Source organism: Salvelinus namaycush, unplaced genomic scaffold (genome assembly GCF_016432855.1).
Source record: "Salvelinus namaycush isolate Seneca unplaced genomic scaffold, SaNama_1.0 Scaffold415, whole genome shotgun sequence".
NCBI classification, from domain to species: domain Eukaryota; kingdom Metazoa; phylum Chordata; class Actinopteri; order Salmoniformes; family Salmonidae; genus Salvelinus; species Salvelinus namaycush.
The window spans coordinates 20,230-39,535 of record NW_024061104.1 but is presented as its reverse complement, the minus strand read 5'-3'; the positions used below and the strand labels follow the sequence as shown (position 1 = coordinate 39,535).

Below are 19,306 nucleotides of genomic sequence, written 5' to 3'. Positions count from 1 at the left end.
TGAGTGCTTAGGTTTAGAGGGTCTACACCAGAAGTTAATGGTTATCTGTAGGAGGAAGGTATATAGTGTGTGCAATTAAGCTTGGAATGTGCTGAGTGCAGAGAAAGAGATCACATGTGGCAGGCATTGATAAGGGGAGAGAGCCATGGATTAGTGATGAAGGGGGGCAGGTCAGGTCACGTTAAGGGAGAAAGAAAAGTTTATGGCCGTATTACTTAGTTTCCTGCCTAGCAGTAAAGATGCAATGTTTGTTCAGATGTGTAGGAGGAGACTCAGCCTAGGAGAAATGGTTAAATATCAGTGCTTGTGTGAACAATGTCTTTGTCTAATGCAGCTGTATTGATCCTCTGGGAAGAATAGACTTGGTTTAAGCTTTCATAGTGTCCCGAGTTTTTACTCTGAGAATTAGAACCTAACACCAATTCCTATTCACTGTGTATCACTGTCTACATTCTTTTGAAAGGGTAGTCTATAGTTAAAGATTGAAATCCGCATTAGGGGAAACAGGGCCTCCTTCAGTGTGGTCATTTTGTGTTTAATTATTCTGCTGTTCTATCACGCGTGTTCAATGATGTCTGGTGGGGGGGGCAGTTTGTTTTTGCGCTAACTTCTTTGTTGTAATATCCCAAACAGTTTCACCACTTAAGGATTCCAGCTTTAATGCTCTCGTTCTAACAAAACCTGTGTGTGTGCAGCTCTGTCCATGGTGTACCATAAGAAGTTCATGCGTGTGTTTCTGACCAACCCTCTGGCCTTCCGAGTCACAGCCAGACACTCCTGGGACGACACCAACAACCACATGCTCACCCTCACCGCCTTCAGTCACCTCTGCAAGAAGGTATACCTCCAATACTCCATATCACCCTCATATCCGTCCATTAATCACGGTACTCCATTCTGTTTATTTATTTATTTTTATCTGTCGGCCCCAGCCGCGAACTCAGGCTCTGTGTGTAGTTAACTGACCCTCTCTGCCCATTCATCGCCGTTTTACCTATTGTTGTTTTAGCTGATTAGCTGTTGTTGTCTTACCCGTTGTTGTCTTAACTAGCTCTCCCAATCAACACCTGTGATTACTTTATGCCTCGCTGTATGTCTCTCTCATATGTCAATATGCCCTGTATACTGTTGTTTAGGTTAGTTATCATTGTTTTAGTTTACAATGGAGCCCCTAGTTCCACTCATTATACCTCTGATACCTCTTTTGTCCCACCTCCCACTCATGCGGTGACCTCACCCATTATAACCAGCTTATCCAGAGATACAACCTCTCTTATCATCACTCAGTGCCTGGGCTTACCTCCGCTGTACCCGCACCCCACCATACCCCTGTCTGCACATTATGCCCTGAATCTATTCTACCACGCCCAGAAATCTGCTCCTTTTATTCTTTGTCCCCAATGCTCTAGGCGACCAGTTTTGATAGCCTTTAGCCGTACCCTCATCCTACTCCTCTGTTCCTTGGGTGATGTGGAGGTAAACCCAGGCCCTGTGTGTTCCCAGGCACCCTCATTTGTTGACTTCTGTGATAGAAAAAACCTTGGTTTCATGCATGTCAACATCAGAAGCCTCCTCCCTAAGTTTGTTTTACTCACTGCTTTAGCACACTCCTCCAACCCTGATGTCCTTGCCGTGTCTGAATCCTGGCTTAGGAAGGCCACCAACAATTCTGAAATTACCATACCCAGCTACAACATTTTCCGTCAAGATAGAACTGCCAAAGGGGGAGGAGTTGCAATCTACTGCAGAGATAGCCTGCAAAGTTCTGTCATACTTTCCAGGTCTATACCCAAACAGTTTGAACTTCTAATTTTAAAAATGAACCTCTCCAGAAATAAGTCTCTCACTGTTGCCGCCTGCTATTGACCCCCCCTCCGCTCCCAGCTGTGCCCTGGACACCATTTGTGAATTGATCGCCCCCATCTAGCTTCAGAGTTCGTTCTGTTAGGTGACCTAAATTGTGATACGCTTAACACCCCGGCAGTCCTACAATCTAAGCTAGATGCCCTCAATCTCACACAAATCATCAAGGAACCCAGCAGGTAGAACCCTAAATCCGTAAACATGGGCACCCTCATAGACATTATCCTGACCAACTTGTCCTCCAAATACACCTCTGCTGTTTTCAATCAGGATCTCAGCGATCACTGCCTCATTGCCTGTATCCACTATGGGTCTGCGGTCAAACGACCACCCCTCATCACTGTCAAACGCTTCCTAAAACACTTCTGCGAGCAGGCCTTTCTAATCGACCTGGCCCGGGTATCCTAGAAGGATATCGACCTCATCCCGTCAGTAGAGGATTCCTGGTCATTCTTTAAGTAATTTCCTCACCATCTTAGATAAGCATGCCCCGTTCAGAAAATGCAGAACTAAGAACAGATATAGCCCTTGGTTCACTCCAGACCTGACTGCCCTTGACCAGCACAGAAACATCCTGACTGCAATAGCATCGAATAGTCCCCACGATATGCAACTGTTCAGGGAAGTCAGGAACCAATACACGCAGTCAGTCAGGAAAGCAAAGGCTAGCTTTTTTCAAGCTGAAATTCGCATCCTGTAGCTCTAACTCCAAAAAGTTTTGGGACACTGTAAAGTCCATGGAGAACAAGAGCACCTCCTCTCAGCTGCCCACTGCACTGAGGCAAGGTAACACGGTCACAACTGATAAATCCATGATAATCGAAAATTTCAATAAGCATTTCTCAATGGCTGGCCATGCCTTCCTCCTGGCTACTCCAACCCCGGCCAACAGCTCCGCCTCCCCCGCAGCTACTCGCCCAAGCCTCCCCAGCTTCTCCTTCACCCAAATCCAGATAGCAGATGTTCTGAAGGAGCTGCAAAACCTGGACCCGTACAAATCAGCTGGGCTAGACAATCTGGACCCTCTCTTTCTAAAACTATCCGCCGCCATTGTTGCAACCCCTATTACCAGCCTGTTCAACCTCTCTTTTGTATCGTCCGAGATCCCTAAAGAGTGGAAAGCGGCCGCGGTCATCCCCCTCTTCAAAGGGGGTGACACCCTAGACCCAAACTGTTACAGACCTATATCCATCCTGCCCTGCCTATCTAAAGTCTTCAAAAGCCAAGTTAATAAACAGATCACTGACCATTTCGAATCCACCTTCTGCGCTGTGCAATCTGGCTTCTGAGCTGGTCACGGGTGCACCTCAGCCACGTTCAAGGTACTAAACGATATCATAACCGCCATCGATAAAAGACAGTACTGTGCAGCCGTCTTCATCGACCTGGCCAAGGCTTTCGACTCTGTCATTCACCGTATTCTTATCGGCAGACTCAATAGCCTTGGTTTTTCTAATGACTGCCTCACGTGGTTCACCAACTACTTTGCAGACAGAGTTCAGTGTGTCAAATCGGAGGGCATATTGTCCGGACCTCTGGCAGTCTCTATGGGGGTACCACAGGGTTCAATTCTCGGGCCAACTCTTTTCTCTGTATATATCAATGATGTCGCTCTTGCTGCGGGCGATTCCCTGATCCACCTCTACGCAGACGACACCATTCTGTATACTTCTGGCCCTTCCTTGGACACTGTGCTAACTAACCTCCAAACGAGCTTCAATGCCATACAACACTCCTTCCGTGGCCTCCAACTGCTCTTAAACGGTAGTAAAACCAAATGCATGCTTTTCAACAGTTCGCTGCCCGCACCTGCCCGCCCGACTAGCATCACCACCCTGGACGGTTCCGACCTAGAATATGTGGACAACTATAAATACCTAGGTGTCTGGCTAGACTGTAAACTCTCCTTCCAGACTCATATTAAACATCTCCAATCCAAAATCAAATCTAGAATCGGCTTTCTATTTCGCAACAAAGCCTCCTTCACTCACGCCGCCAAACTTACCCTAGTAAAACTGACTATCCTACCGATCCTCGACTTCGGCGATGTCATCTACAAAATAGCTTCCAACACTCTACTCAGCAAACTGGATGCAGTCTATCACAGTGCCATCCGTTTTGTTACCAAATCACCTTATACCACCCACCACTGCGACCTGTATGCTCTAGTCGGCTGGCCCTCGCTACATATTCGTCGCCAGACCCACTGGCTCCAGGTCATCTATAAGTCTATGCTAGGTAAAGCTCCGCCTTATCTCAGTTCACTGGTCACGATAACAACACCCAGTTAAAGACTTTTATTTCCCTCACCAACTTTAAACATCAACTATCTGAGCAGCTAACCGATCGCTGCAGCTGTACATAGTCCATCTGTAAATAGCCCACCCAATCTACCTACATACTGTTTTTATTTTATTTACTTTTCTGCTCTTTTGCACACCAGTATCTCTACTTGCACATCATCATCTGCTCATGTATCACTCCAGTGTTAATCTGCTAAATAGTAATTATTCGCTCCTATGGCCTATTTATTGCCTACCTCCTCATGCCTTTTGCACACACTGTATATAGACTTTCTTTTTTCTACTGTGTCATTGACTTGTTTATTGTGTTATTGGCTTGTTTATTGTTTACTCCATGTGTAACTCTGTGTTGTTGTCTGTGTCACACTGCTTTGCTTTATCTTGGGCAAGTCGCAGTTGCAAATGAGAACTTGTTCTCAACTAGCCTACCTGGTTAAATAAAGGTGAAATAAAAAAATAAATATCATCCTCGAGTTTGTCTATATAGACGAATAATAACATAAATACATTTTGTAGTTGCATACAGTATATCAGGGTATAGGTCAATTCCATTTCAATTCACTCAATTCTGGAAGTTAACTGAAATTCCAATTCCATTTTTTTCATTGAAAGAATTGGAATTGGAATTTCTGTTTACTTCCTGATTTGACTGAATGAAAATGGAACCCCAACCCCGCTGAACGCAGTTGTCTGAAGTCCATTGTGTTGTGTTATCTTTCCCTCTGCCCCTAGGCAACCACCACAGTGATGGTATACATCCCAGAAGCCTCTCTGTTGTGTAGGTCCTCCTCCTTCACCTTCACGCTACAGAACTCCTGCCCCGAGGGACTCCAAATCGTCTATGTCTCCCGAAAGCCAATCAGTGACCACGAATGGATCCACACGGATCCAGTAGATCACATGGACAACAAGAGGCTCTTCAACCTGCCTGTGAGAGATAGAGATACACTGGGTTACAGGCATGCGATCAATGTTTTATTAGTTGACCTGTGTGCAGATAATGAGATGCGTGTGTGTGTGCTTCAGGTGAACTACCGGCCTCCCTCCCAACTAGGTGTTTTAATCCCGACCACAGACAATATCTATAACGCTGACCCAAGTCATCCCCACCCCAGACAGCACTACCCCATCTCCAAGGTGAGCAAAGGTCACAAGGTTCACACACGCCAGCACTACCTTGTCTCCAAGCTGAGCAAGTCTTGTATGTTTGTGCAGTGTAACTTTACTAAGTGTCTATATGTGCTTCTGTGTTGTGTTTCGCATTGGGTGTAAGCTGTGATACATAGTGTTTGTGGGTGACAAATTGTGTGCCTTCCTCCAGAACTCTGGTCGGTATAAGCAGTGTGCAGGGAAAAGGTCAGCAGAGGAATGTGGCTGTACAGACAGACTGAAAGTCTCTCCTCTAGCCATCAACTCTGACTGCAGACAGAGGGTACACATCTGCATCAGTGTGATCAATCATCAATGTCTTCCAAAAACAAAACAATTACATATACAGTATCAGTCAAAAGTTTGGACATGTCTACTCATTCAAGTTATTTTTTTACATTGTAGAATAATAGTGAAGACATCAAAACTATGAAATATCACATATGGAATAATGTAGTAACCAAAAAAGTGTTAAACAAATCAAAATATATTTATATTCTTCAAAGTAGCCACCATTTGCCTTGATGACAGCTTTGCACACTCTTGACATTCTCTCAACCAGCTTCCTGAGGTGGAATGCATTTCAATAAACAGGTGTGCCTTGTTAAAAGTTAATTTGTGGAATTTCTTTCCTTAATGCGTTTGAGCCAATCAGTTGTGTTGTGACAAGGTAGGGGTGGTATACAGAAGATAGCCTTATTTGGTAAAATACCAAGTCCATATTATGGCAAGAACAGCTTAAATAAGCAAATTCTATATGTGTTATTTCATAGTTTTGATGTCTTCACTATTATTCTACAATGTAGAAAATAGATAAATAAAGAAAAACCCTGGAATGAGTAGGTGTGTTCAAACTTTTGACTGGTACTAGACATTAAATATTGTAACATTTATTTAAAAAATTTAAAAAAATATATATATATATATATTGAATATGCTATAAACTCATATTTAGTACCATTTAGTGGAATATATTAAAGTATTGTCTTAATGTAACTGTGCATTCTGCATAATACAGTCTTGTCGACTGCGAGCATGAATGAAATCATATAAAAATCGTATATTGGTTAAAGCGTATTTTAGTCTTTCCCATGTCCTCTGTGTTGTACTGTAGGTGCTGAGGCTAACGTTTCCTGTGACTGACTTCAACATCACCTTGTTCCTGAGGAGAACCAACCACGCTGACCACCCGCTCTGCTCTCCTTACTTTGTTACTGTCACGGAGGTCAACAACCGGACCAGCTGGAATGTCACAGGTCAGTCTCATCCCAGAAGGCTTTGCAATATAAGGATGATTTTAAAGATGGAATCAGCATTAGGGGAAACAGCACCACTGCGGACCCCAGCACCTTTTGTTTTTGTTTTGTGGATGAAACTGAGGTGTGTAAAAAAAATTATATATATATAATTTGCAGTACATATTCTGCTGTTCTATTGCGTGTGCAATTTTTATTGAACCTTTATCTAACTAGTCAAGTCAGTTAAGATGATGGCCTACCCCGACCAAACCCTTCCTTAACCCGCCCCATGGGACTCCCGATCATGGCCGGTTGTGATACAGCCCAGGATCGAACCCGGCTCTGTAGTGACGCTTCTAGCACTGCGATGCAGTGTCTTAGAATGCTGCGCCACTCGGTCCCCCAAATGATGTCCAAGTTGGGGAAAAAACGGTGTTTGTTGTTTGTAGTAACTTCTTTTGTTGTTGGGGCCTCCCGAGTGGGGCAGCTTTCTTAGGCACTGCGTCGCAGTGCTAGAGGCGTCACTACAGATCCGGGTTCGATCCCGCTGACACGGTCGCCAGTTGTAAGGTGTTTCCTCCGACACATTGGTGCGGCTGGCTTCCGAGTTAAGCGGGCAGGGTGTCAGGACTATAACTACCAATTGGATATCACGAAATTGGGGCGAAAAAGGGGTAAAAAGTACAAATTTGTAAAATCCCAAACGGACGTGGCAGTTTCACCATTTAGGATTGCAACTTTAAAATGTGAAAAATACATATTTTCTGTCATCTTTTCAACCAGAAAAAATGATTTCAACCAGAAAAGGGTGATCATAACTTCCCTTGTATAATGTTGCCTAATGGGCAGGTCTTTAGTGCACTATAGTGAAACACACATTCTCTGTTGTTAACCCGTCTTTTCCCTACCATTGTGTTGGTAGGGACCCATGCCACCCCCACCATGGACAGGATGAGACAATATTTTGAAGACAGTCTAAAGAACAATCTCTACAACCCAGAGGGACTGCAGATCAGCTTTTATGTAAATCATCTACAGTCTCCCTGACTATATGACATGTTCATAAATTGTAAAACAGTTGAGTGTAATCTGTATACGTCTGCATAGAAATACTGTCATTTCAGTCATGCGAATTGTGCTATGAAAAAGCAGTTTCCATCTGGGGTTTCATTGTGACAATGTTATAAATATAATATTTTTCCAACCTAACAACCACCACCATTATTCTCCACAGGGCTCTGAGCTTTTCCACTTCCGTATCTCTGTCATTCCTGGAGTTGTGTTGTGTGACCTGGTGGAGGAGGTACAGGTGAGGAACCATGTAGCTTTTACACTGAAGTCAGTAACTAATAAAAAAGAGGAAGAACAAGATAACCTCTGGCCCTCACCTATTTCTCTCCTTCCTTTCTCACTCTCCCTTTCTCTCTCTCTCTTCCTATACGGGTAGATCTACGTAGACGAGCCTCCGCTGGCGTTCCCAACCCAACACCTCGTCAACAACATGGCAGCCATCATCCTGGGAGGCTTGCTGCTCTTTGGCTTCCTTCTCATATACAACGGCGTTGCCATGCCAACCAAGAGCAGCATCAAAACCCTCCTCAAGAAACACAAGCCCACCATCTCTCCAACCAGGACCCAGAACTCTACCACAACACAGGGACACGAGTAGGATTTTACAGTTTGGCATTGTAAGAGTGTGTTATAGAGTTGTACGTTCCATTTTTAGCCTTTTAACCTAAGTATGAGATGTAAATGTTTTTATTGTTCAGATTTATCCTTTTTTCAAATGTGTGTTCTATGAAATTTGTATTTGGGAAAGATTGAAAGAAACTAGCAAAGATGAAAAGGTACAAATGAAAGGAAAAACACATGCTCGGAGTGGGTTTTATTGGTTGTTGCTGTGTTTTCAAAAAAATAAAAATACAAACTAAAAAAAAATAATCACAAAAAGTAAACCAGGATTTGTTGCCATTAGGACTTTGTCAGATACTACTACATTATATTCTGGTAGGTTGTATCACATAATTTCTCAGGCCTGTAGGAGTAGTCGGGAAGGATCCATAAATAAAACACATCACTCATAGTTGTGAGTACGTAGTAACCCGTATTAAAGTGGAACGCTGCATAGGAGCAGCTACAGTGGCTTGCGAAAGTATTCACCCCCCTTGGCATTTTTCCTATTTTGTTGCCTTACAACCTGGAATTAAAATAGATTTTTGGGGGGTTTGTATCATTTGATTTACACAACATGCCTACTACTTTGAAAATGCCAAATATTTTTTATTGTGAAACAAACAAGAAATAAGACGAAAAAAACTGAAAACTTGAGCATGCATAACTATTCACCCCCCAAAGTCAATACTTTGTAGAGCCACCTTTTGCAGCAATTACAGATGCAAGTCTCTTGGTGTATGTGTCTATAAGCTTGGCACTTCTAGCCACTGGGATTTTTGCCCATTATTCAAGGCAAAACTGCTCCAGCTCCTTCAAGTTGGATGGGTTCCCCTGGTGTACAGCAATCTTTAAGTAATACCACATATTCTCAATTAGATTTAGGTCTGGGCTTTGACTAGGCCATTCCAAGACATTTAAATGTTTCCCTTAAACCACTCGAGTGTTGCTTTAGCAGTATGCTTAGGGTCATTGTCCTGCTGGAAAGTGAACCTCCGTCCCAGTCTCAAATCTCTGGAAGACTGAAACAGGTTTCCCTCAAGAATTTTCCTGTATTTAGCGCCATCCATCATTCCTTCAATTCTGACCAGTTTCCCAGTACCTGCCGATGAAAAACATCCCCACAGCATGATGCTGCCACCACCATGCTTCATTGTGGGGATGGTATCCTCGGGGTGATGAGAGGTGCTGGGTTTGCGCCAGACATAGCGTTTTCCTTGATTCCTACATTTTAGTCTCAACTGACCAGAGTACCTTCTTCCATATGTTTGGGGAGTCTCCCACATGCCTTTTGGTGAACACCAAACGTGTTTGCTTATTTTTTTCTTTAAGCAATGTTTTTTTTCTCTTCCGTAAAGCCCAGCTCTGTGGAGTGTACGCCTTAAAGTGGTCCTATGGACAGATACTCCAATCTCCGCCGTGGAGCTTTGCAGCTCTTTCTGGGTTATCTTTGGTCTCTTTGATGCCTCTCTGATTAATGCCCTCCTTGCCTGGTCTGTGAGTTTTGGTGGGCGGCCCTCTCTTGGCAGGTTTGTTGTGGTGCCATGTTCTTTCCTTTTTTTAATAATGGATTTAATGTTGCCCCGTGGGATGTTCAAAGTTTCGGGTATTTTTTTTATAACCCCACCCTTCTCCATAACTTTGTCCCTGACCTGTTTGGAGAGCTCCTTGGTCTTCATGGTGCTGCTTGCTTGGTGGTGCCCCTTGCTTAGTGGTGTTGCAGACTCTGGGGCCTTTCAGAACAGGTGTATGTATACTGAGATCATGTCTACCTGTGTGAAATCTAACTAATTATGTGACTTCTGAAGGTAATTGGTTGCACCAGATCTTATTTAGGGGCTTCATAGCAAAGGGGGTGAATACAAATGCACGCACCACTTTTCCTTCTTTTTTTTTCTTTTTTTCACTTCACCAGTTTGGACTATTTTGTGTATGTCCATTACATGAAATCCAAATAAAAATCTATTTAAATTGCAGGTTGAAATGCAACAAAATAGGAAAAACGCCAAGGGGGATGAATACTTTTGCAAAGCACTGTATAAGCAATAAATGGGAAAAACAAAGGGGACGTAGCAGATGTTTCATTTTCAAATTGGTTACAATTAGGTTAAGGGTCAAACCAAAGACAATCTATTATATTGACAAGATAGTCGAGTGAACACTAACATTGGAAATGAGTGTCCTCAAAGATGGAAGCACTGTATTGTCTTTGATGGAAGGCAGGCCAAAGTAGTCGAGATCAGGTGGGACTATTCTAGCCAATGAGAGGGCAGATACGCGTGTGAACAAAAGGCACAACTCAGATGAAGTTTTATTTTTTTTAAGTTGGTGAAATGCCACGTGCTTTTATTTGATCAAGTAAGCAATTCAAGTTTTTCTTAACCAAATTCGACTCATTGTCCTCCATAAAAAATTCCTCACTTTGTGGTCTTATTTTCGTGTACAGATTTTGGGCAGAGTAAAGCCTCTTCCTCTGCTCAAACTCATGTCAGCCCGGTTGGCATCAACTGTCTGTGCTCCCATTGGTCATCCTGAGCTGTTCAAGCTCCTCCTCCAGGCTTCTAATTCGCTGCAGGAGTTCGGCCCTGTCCTGCTGTACCCTGAGCTCTGCCTGCCGCTTGGCATCCTGGATCTTCCTCTCATACCAGCACTCCAGCTGAGTGTACACTGTCTCAAAGAACCTCTGGGTCACCTGCAACAAAGATGCATGAAGTAAGTGAAGAAAAAGTTACCCCTTCTCCACACACACCCCTTCCCAGAATCCAAGTGAAAAGGAATCATCGGTCCACAGCCCACCAGAGGGCAATGTGAAGCCATTGATATAGTATTCACCACAGCTATCTTGTCATTAGTTACCTCCATGGCGTGTAGGTTGTTTCTCTCCTGACTGAATGTGGGCTCAGGGGGTCTGTCCATGAAGAACTCCAGGGTCCTGGTCCCGACACTGGGTGGTCTCATCAGGCCGCGCGTCCTGATCCGGTCCCGGAGGTGCTTTCTGTGGTGCCAGCCATGACTGTCCTGGCCCCGGCCCTGCTTCCAGTTGCTGGTGGGAGACTGGCTGCTGCTGACACTGCTGGAGCAGCCCTCCCAGATCAGCCCCGGAATGTGATTGTCGAGCAGTTCTGGATGCTGACAACGGGGGGCGGTAGAGCTCAGGAAGATTCCTGGGTGAGCTGGCAGAGGGAGAAGAGTAGTGTTCTGGTAGTTATCTGAGAAGAGAGGAACGAGAAATGGAGCTTGTTTTTCAAGCTTGTGCGTTTTCTAAATCAGAGGTGTAAGACCTAGACCTACTGTCAACCCCACAACTTCATCACCAAAAATTTTGGGACGAGGTTAAACAAATTCTTACTTTAGAAATCCGATAGGACTTTTTTTTTTAGATTGTGACTTGATTTCTGGAACCACCTTCCCATGTCTCATCCTCATTATCATGCTCCTCCTAACACCCACCTGGTGATCTGTCCAGCTTTAGCTCAAAGTACTTCCTGCCCGACCCCTGACCCTGGCCCTGCTCCATCGCCGGACTGTGTGGTGCATTGTGGGTGGTTGAGGGTGAGGGGCATGGCAGCAGGTTGACGTAGGTAGCCAGAGAGCTGCTGCTGTCCCCAAAGAAGACAGAGAGCAGGGGGAGGCACTCTGAGTCTCCATCGTCCCCCACAGATGGAGAGGGGAGCAGCTTGTAGTACTGGGGGTCGGCTGGGAGGTGGAGGTCCATATCCTGGATCTGAGTCATGCACCACCTCTTCAACTCCTGGGTCGCTGCTGCCTGCTTGGGGTGTGAACACCAGAGAGACATAGGGGGGTTCCACAAATTGTGTGCCTTCTGAGTAGTGTAACTTTTGATTTCACCTAATTTTCACATTCTGTCATAAAGAGCACATGTTCAACTTCATAACAAATGATTTTTCTGGTGGTTAAAGTGGTTAAGTGGTTTTAAATAAGAAAATTAATATAGTAAGTGCCAAATTAAGTAACAGGGTTGACTAACATGGTGGTTGAAGTGGTTAAATAAGAAAAGTAATATAGTAAGTGCCTATTGAAACCTCTCTGGGGTATGTGGGACGCTAGCGTCCCACCTGGCCAACATCCAGTAAGATTTCAAATACAGAAATACTCTCTAAAAATTCAGAAAACAAAACATATTTTACATAGGTTTAAAGATGAACTTCTTGTGAACCAAACCACGGTGTCAGATTTTAAAAATGCTTTACGGCGAAAGCATACCTTACGATTATTTGAGAACATAGCCCAGCAGACAAATCATTACAAACAGTAACCAGCCAAGTAGAAGAGTTACACAAGTCAGAAATAGAGATAAAATTAATCACTTACCTTTGATGATCTTCATATGGTTGCACTCAGAAGACATTCATTTACTCAATAAATGTACCTTTTGTTTGATAAAGTCTCTCTTTATATCCAAAAACCTCAGTTTTGTTCGTGCGTTTTCTTCAGTAATCCACAGGCTCAAACGCAGTCACAACAGGCAGACAAAAAATCCAAATTGTATCCGTAAAGTTCATAGAAACATGTCAAACGATGTTTATATTCAATCCTCAGGTTGTTTTTAGCCTAAATAATCGATAATATTTCAACCGGACAATAACGTCGTCAATATAAAAGGTAAACATGAAAGGCACTCTCTTGGTCGCGCGCATGAAAAAGCTCTGTGACAAGGCAGGGTCCACTCATTCAGACTGCTCTTACTCACTCATTTTTCAGAATACAAGCCTGAAACAATTTCTAAAGACTGTTGACATCTAGTGGAAGGCATAGGAACTGCAATTTGAGTCCTAAGTCAATGGATACTGTAATGGCATTGAATAGAAAACTACAAAACCAAAAAGAATCCTACTTCCTGAATGGATTCTTCTCAGGTTTGCGCCTGCCAAATCAGTTCTGTTATACTCACAGACACTATTTTAACAGGTTTGGAAACTTTAGAGTGTTTTCTATCCAAATATACCAGTTATATGCATATCATATCTTCTGGGCCCGAGTTTAATTTGGCAGTTTAATTTGGGCATGCTTTTCATCCAAAATTCCGAATGCTGCCCTCTACCCTAGAGAAGTTGTGCCAAATAAAGTAACAGGGTTGACTGTAACATGGTGGATGATTTCACCTCGAAACAGCCATTAATCCCTGGGGCGGGGGAAAGGAAGTTTGTTGTGTGCAACAGAGAGAGACAATTGAAAGTAAGCTTCACCCAAAATGTTTAATTGCTAAAACATTTCTAGCCTGTCTATCTGTGAGTAACAGGGTTGACATGTTATGTTCGACTTGCTCACTTTTCCACCACAAAACACCAGAACATGTTCAAAAAGAGTACAACCAGCTCACCTGTTTTACACCGTAGTTTTACTATTAGATGTTACATTTTTCTTTAGATAAAAAATATTTCAAAAGGAATAGTTTCAACACATTAAAATGACAATTCAGTTCACATAACAGGGTTGACCTTAAAATGAGGGACAGACGTAAATGAATCACTAATCCCATCAACTAAATAATCATTTTCAGAAATTACTTTGTCAAAGCAACAAAATAACTAGGGCTTTGCAAACCTGGAGAAATTTTGCGATTAAGTGGGATAAGATCTTCATAGAAGTCACAACGGAGGAACATGTCAAAATGCTGAATGTCTTTATTAAAAATCTGATTTATTAAATTCTTCATGTGGTCTATATTAAAAGGCACATCAGTTAATTTAACAGGCTTAAAAAAATAGAAATGGTGCACGATTTCTACTTATAATATCAAAGGGACGCAAACCCAGGGGTTAGGGTTAGGATTAGGGTGACTGCTGCCTGTTTTGTGTGTGAACAACCAGAGAAACATAGGGGTTAGGGTCACTGCTGCCTGCTTGGTGTGTGAATGAACACCAGAAATACATGTTGTCAAATACATGTTGTCAGACGTTATTAAGAAGGGTGAATAAGGCCCTGGTTAAAAGTAGTACACTATATAGGGAATAGAGTGCCATTTGGGATGTAGACAGAAGGTATATAAGGGTGTGGTTGTGCCATGTAATACAATACCTGTCTCCTCTGTGCCTCCTCTCTGCTCTGGGCAGCTCTCTGGTCCATCCTGTAGAGACACTCCATCCTCTCTGCTGCCACCCTCTCCTGGGTCAGCATGTCCAGCACTTTGATCTGATCAACACAACGCCGAACAGCAGCTTGCATCTCAAATAGCATTCAAAAGTGTTGCGTTATATGGGGAATATGGGGATTAAAAAGGGGTTGATAAAAACATTTATAATAATTGTTGCAGCAAATCAAGTCTGACATTTTTAAGTGGATATTACAAACTTTAGAAGCCTTTCAAACCTCAAATACACTACAAGTTTGCATTTCCTGCCGTGCAGGAAAATTCTCAGCCACAAAAGAGTGATCAAATGAAGATCCTACATTTGTATGTCATTCATGTCATTTCCACACAAATGTCCACACAAATTCTAGTAGAGGTTTACAGGCTGTATTTGTAGTTTGTCTTTCTGTATGAGACAGAAAAAGCCATGTGTGCAACAAAGTTGAATTGAATTGACTGGTAGCAGACAGACCTGGTGTATGCTCTTGCGGTCCATCCTCCCAAGCCTAGTATAGACTTGCTCCTGAACCGTCAGCATCTGTGTCCTCATCTCCTCTTTAGTGGCGTTCAGCTCTCCCTCTAGCCTCTTGATCAGGGGCTTACAGTGGCAGCCATTGGCTGGGGCCTGACCAGGCAACACAATCGTGTATAATTGTGATATTTGATTTACATCTTTTCTTTAGATTTCTTTCATTGGTTTCTTTCTAGATCTCTTATATTACCAATATCAACAGCAACAACAATACTTCTACTGTACTGTACCACTACTACCACTTCAGTTATGGACACCCCACCCCTAGGGTTGAAACATTTCAATAACTTCAAGAGGAAATAAAAAGGTGGTATGGGAATCTTCTATCTGGGGTTTAACGAAAACCTGGGAATTTTGGAAATGATCAGAATTTTGCAGCGTAGTGACTGACCTGTTTGACATTGCCGTCCTTGTCGCGGAACAGGGTGTATAGCTGATAGGTTTTGCCGTTGTGAGGAGGGGCTTCATCATATGTACACAGTCTGCTCTTCCTGTGGAGGTCGGGATGGCCATTCATTCTTCTTCTAGGAGTATCCTCTGCCAAGGCCTGGAAGAAGAAGACTTTATTGTCCATTATTTTGCAGAGAACAGAAATGGTCTTTATCCTCACAACCCAATCCCCTGAGACACCCCCAATCACCTGTTCTTTGAAAAGCTTATGTCTTCTCCTTCTGTGGTAAGGGCTGGTTGGGGTGACTGATGTTTTACTATAGTGAAGGCGGTGGTGATGATGGTGAGGCAGCCCTGCTCTGTTGAGGCCGGCCCTGCTCGCCAGACGCTCACTACTGTGAGACGCCTCATCCATGTACCCACTGTCCTGATGAAGGAAACAGCCAGGAGGCAGAGGTGAAGGAGAAGACAACTTTATTGTCCAATTGTACACAAAGGTCCATGAAGGTTCGACTTCCGCTTCATCCCAACCCAATAACTCAAGAGGCACAAATAATGTAAACATCATATTTAACATTGGGTTAGCATACCGCCGTCTACTGTCATCCATTTGTTTGCCTGTCAATATACACCGCCTAATTTTACCCCCAGACAGCCTTTACCTTGTTGGGCAGCATTTCTTCTCTGGTGACAGACTGGGTTCTGCGTTCTGCCTTCAGCCGGTCCCTTTTCTTCCTCACCGTCCTTCCTCTAGTGAAACAGTGAACCTGACCAAAACCCAGGAGAGTAGAAAACTAACGACTAACTATACTGTCTGTTGCTACCTCACAGTCCAGCCAAGGTGCATAAAATGAAGAACAGACTGGATTACAGACTGGAAAAACTGACTACTCATCGAGGCGATGGGTAATCATCTGCACTCTTTATACTCCTTAACAAACTGTCACTCTTGGAAGGAAATGTAAGTTCACTAAGAGGTGTTTTGATGCCAGAATCAGTTCATAATGTGTATCAGATCAGTGTATCATTGGTCTATGTCCAAAGAAACATGTCATGCTGACCTGAGGAGCTCTGGCCAGCAGGAGAGACACGTCTTTGTGGTTGTAGTCTCTGGCCTTGTCCAGGGCAGTCTTCCCTGCCTGGAACAGACAGGAATTCATTGAAAGGTCGCGTTGCTGACAAGGTCCCTGCACTGTTGACAATGCTCCTTTTAAATGCAATCCCCCCTATATAGTACACTGGTCAGAAGTACAGCACTGTATGGTAATGGAGGAGCATTTGAGATGCATCCACTTACGTTGTTTCGTGCGTTGCCGTCAGTCCCTGCCTCCAGGAGGAGCTAAACAGTTTTCTTGTGGTTTAGGGCAGCCGCCATATGGAGAGCAGTGTCCCCTAGCTGGGCATAGGAAACAGACAGGTGACTATCCCTAACCCTATCCCCTAGCTGGGCATAGGAAACAGACAGGTGACTAACCCTATCCCCTAGCTGGGCATAGGAAACAGACAGGTGACTATCCCTAACCCTATCCCCTAGCTGGGCATAGGGGATATGCCCAGCTAGGCTAGGGAGGATAAGCTGATCCTACATCTATGTAAAGGTTACTTCTACCCGGAGTTGAGCAGTCACTGACTAAACACGGGTGTGTTATAAAGACAGACAGAAGCTCTACTGTGGCATCAAACTCAACAAGTAATCAATGACGTGAAAGGAGCTGTAGTAACAATATAAATCAAGCTGGGACCTGCCTGGTTTTTCTTCGTAACAGAGCATAAGGCGCCCACCAGAATCTTGATCATGGCCAGGTGATTGTAACGTGCTGCCACATGCAAACAGGTGTCCCCCACATTGTTCTTGATGTCTGGTCTGGAGCCTCCCAGCAGCAGCACGTGGGCGCTCTGAGCATTGGTGTTCTGACAGGCCAGGTGGAGAGCTGTGTTTCCTGCCTAAGAATAAACACACAAAGCCTAGTGTGGCAGAACCGAGCCGTCAAGGTGAAAAATCTGTCGATGTGCACTTGAGCAAGGCACTTAACACTAATTTGCTCAAGGGGCGCCGTACTACTATGACTGACCCTGTAAAACAACACTGCACCTATCCGGTGTATGTGACACATTTTTTATAAAAAAATTCCAGGCGACACCCTATTCATTATAGTGCACTACTTCAAAAGGAATAGGGAATAGGGTGCCATTTGGGATGCACTCTGAGAGTGGCATGAAAAACCTGTCAGGCACCAGACAGAAACGCATTTCAGTCCTAATGCTTTTTACCATCATTGGTCCCAGATCTAGACCTAACATATTCAAATTTGAATTGCTGTACCTTGTTCCTGGCGTGAACGTCAGCCCCAGCCTTGACCAACAGTTTGACTGACTGACAGAAGCCATGCCATGAGACCTCATGGAGCGCCGTGTTACCGTTCTATCAGAAAAAGCGAGACTGTCATTAGAAGGAGTGAAACATTTGTTTTTCTAATAATGTAATTTAATTCATATGCCCGGACCTCATATAGATTGCTAATACAGTTCAGGTACATTACATTCCTCCCTGTGTTGTGAATGCTTGTATTTTTGGCCCTCCTGTAAATTAAATAAAGGAAATGTGACTTTGTCTTTAGACATGAAGATTCAGTGACATTTCAGTAACATTGCTTCAGATTCCTCAACATTTCATGTGACATTCAGAGGCTGTGTCCCAAATGGCGCCCTATTCCCTTTATAGTGCAATACTTTTGACCAGGGCCCATGGGGACCTACAGCGCATTCGGAAAGTATTCAGACTCCTCGACTTTTCCACATTTTGTTACGTTACAGCCTTATTAAAAAATTGATGACATTTGTTTTCTTTCCTCATCAATCTACACACAATACCCCATAATGACAAAGTAAAAACTGTTTTTTAGAATGGTTTGCAAATATATTCACAATAAAACACTGAAATATCACATTTACATAAGTATGCAGACCCTTTAGTCAGTACTTTGCTGAAGCACCTTTGGCAGCGATTAACAGCCACGAGTCTTCTTGGGTATGACGCTACAAGCTTGGCACACCTGTATTTGGGGAGTTTCTCCCATTTTTCTGTGCAGATCCTCTGAAAAGATGGCGCCGACAGAGATGGTCGCCTTGCTTCGCGTTCTTAGGAAACTATGCAGTACTAGTTTTTTTTAATGTATTATTTCTTACACTGTTACCCCAGGAAATCTTAAGTCTTATTACATACAGCCGGGAAGAACTATTGGATATAAGAGCAACGTCAACTTACCAACATTACGACCAGGAATGCGACTTTCCCGAGGCAGATCCTCTGTTTGGACCACCACCCAGGACAATGGATCGGATCCCAGTAGGGATCCTATTTCAGGGGCTGAGTCACTGGCTTACTGGTGCTCTTCCATGCCGTCCCTAGGAGGGGTGCGTCACTTGAGTGGGTTATGTCACTGACGTGATCTTCCTCAATCAATTTCAATCAATCAATTTTATTTTATATAGCCCTTCGTACATCAGCTAATATCTCGAAGTGCTGTACAGAAACCCAGCCTAAAACCCCAAACAGCTAGTAATGCAGGTGTAGAAGCACGGTGGCTAGGAAAAACTCCCTAGAAAGGCCAAAACCTAGGAAGAAACCTAGAGAGGAACCAGGCTATGAGGGGTGGCCAGTCCTCTTCTGGCTGTGCCGGGTGGAGATTATAACAGAACTATGCCAAGATGTTCAAAAATGTTCATAAGTGACAAGCATGGTCAAATAATAATCATGAATAATTTTCAGTTGGCTTTTCATAGCTGATCATTAAGAGTTGAAAAACAACAGGTCTGGGACAGGTGGCGGTTCCATAACCGCAGGCAGAACAGCTGAAACTGGAATAGCAGCAAGGCCAGGCGGACTGGGGACAGCAAGGAGTCACCACGGGCGGCAGTCCCGACGCATGGTCCTAGGGCCCAGGTCCTCCGAGAGAAAGAAAGAGAGAAGGAGAAAATTAGAGAGAGCCAAGATTTTCAAAATGTTCATAAATGACAAGCATGGTCAAATAATAATCAGGAATAAATCTCAGTTGGCTTTTCATAGCTG

General features: G+C 43.7%; 1 pseudogene; it reads right to left on the bottom strand.

Annotated features, from left to right (window-relative positions):
• Positions 1–10,727: 10,727 nt before the first annotated feature.
• Positions 10,728–18,508, bottom strand: LOC120041207 (annotated as a pseudogene).
• Positions 18,509–19,306: the final 798 nt, after the last annotated feature.